At 43.6% G+C, this 1437-nt stretch overlaps 1 long non-coding RNA gene across 1 annotated transcript in view; it reads left to right on the top strand.

The window, feature by feature from the left end:
• Positions 1 to 1437, top strand: part of LOC112488307 (uncharacterized) — a 33072-nt gene that overhangs the window by 30245 nt on the left and 1390 nt on the right. The gene's annotated exons all lie outside the window — the stretch shown is intronic.

Genomic DNA, 1437 nt, shown 5'->3' with positions numbered 1-1437 from the left:
AGGGTGGGGGTGGGAGGGGGGGGCTGCTAAGCTCACTTGAAACTTTGGATAAAAATTTAAGATTGAGCGTCTTGTCTGTAAAAATCTGAATCTCACCTTCAGAGAATTCCCCAGATTTTATTCATTCACAGGAAATCGTTCCGTCAGCTGTGATGCCGACGAAACAGGAAGTCGTTCAATGTTTGTTAAAAAAAAAAGATTAAAAACCGTGACCAACCATGGACTGGAAAACTAAAAAAAAAAAAAATCTGTAGAAATGAATTATTCATGGCCACACGGTGTCAGCAGTGGTTAGCACTGTTGCCTTACAGTTCAGTGGTTGATCCCCAGTCTTTCTTCACGTTCTCAATAACGTGTATCACTGAGTACTCTCCAGGTACTCTGTAGGTTTACTCTGTATTGACTACAGGTGTGACTATGTAGCTAGCGAGGTAGCTGATCCCACCACTCGTCATCAGGGTACGACTGTAAGTTCATCACAGCGCCACCTATATATAAAAAAAAGAATTGAGATGTTTGTTTTTGCTGTGCCTTTACTCTGACCCTCAGCAATAGCACCATGTCCCCTGCAGGGGGCTGCCCCCTACATTGGGAACCACTGCTCTGGTTTGACCTTTAGCTTTCACTTTTGGCTGAGAATCTCAGCAGCGTTACGGTCGACAGCGACAACATCTGCTGCTGAAAAAATGAAAAAAATGAAACCTCTGTGGTGAGAAACAGACATTATTTATTTAACTTGTGTTTTTTTATTTATATTTATTTTTATTTTTTTAAAGAGAGTAGTTGGGGTCTTAACAAGACTGGGGTCTGGACGGGGATCAGGTCTGATCCTTCGGTTTCACAGCAGTGACGTCTTCCTCCTTAAGACGTCCCAGAGTCAGAGTGTCCAGTGGAACAGACGCAGTGACAGTGACATGACGGCAGTGGGTCTCAGCTGCAGGACTGAGGGGACAGGACTGAGAGGACATGGACTGAGGGGACATGGACTGAGGGGACATGGACTGAGAGGACATGGACTGAGAGGACATGGACTGAGAGGACATGGACTGAGGACAGGACATGGACGCTGGTGTTTCCAGTGTGGGGCGTGGCCTCAGTGTGGGCCACAGTGTCTCCACAGCTCGTCCCACAGTTCAGCTGTCGTAGTAACGTGATACGACCCAGTACTCTGTGGCCGGTTATGAAATACTCACTGTGTGTCAAAGTGGAGTAACACAAGTTGGAGCGTTTGTTTTTGGTTCTCAAAAAAAAAAAAAAATATTAAAACTGAATAATATTTTATATTCTGTCAGGTTTAACACAGATATCAGTCTTTGTTTACATTATTGACTCTGTTTCATTGAAATGTTGAATGATAAAAACTGAAGGTCAGTGGTTCATAAACCAGAACTGATATTAAAAAAAGAATAGAGTCAGAAAACATATTTCCCGGTGGAC

This window comes from Cynoglossus semilaevis, chromosome 16 (assembly GCF_000523025.1).
Source record: "Cynoglossus semilaevis isolate Cse_v1.0 chromosome 16, Cse_v1.0, whole genome shotgun sequence".
Taxonomy (NCBI): domain Eukaryota; kingdom Metazoa; phylum Chordata; class Actinopteri; order Pleuronectiformes; family Cynoglossidae; genus Cynoglossus; species Cynoglossus semilaevis.
This window is presented reverse-complemented; position numbering and strand designations above follow the sequence as displayed.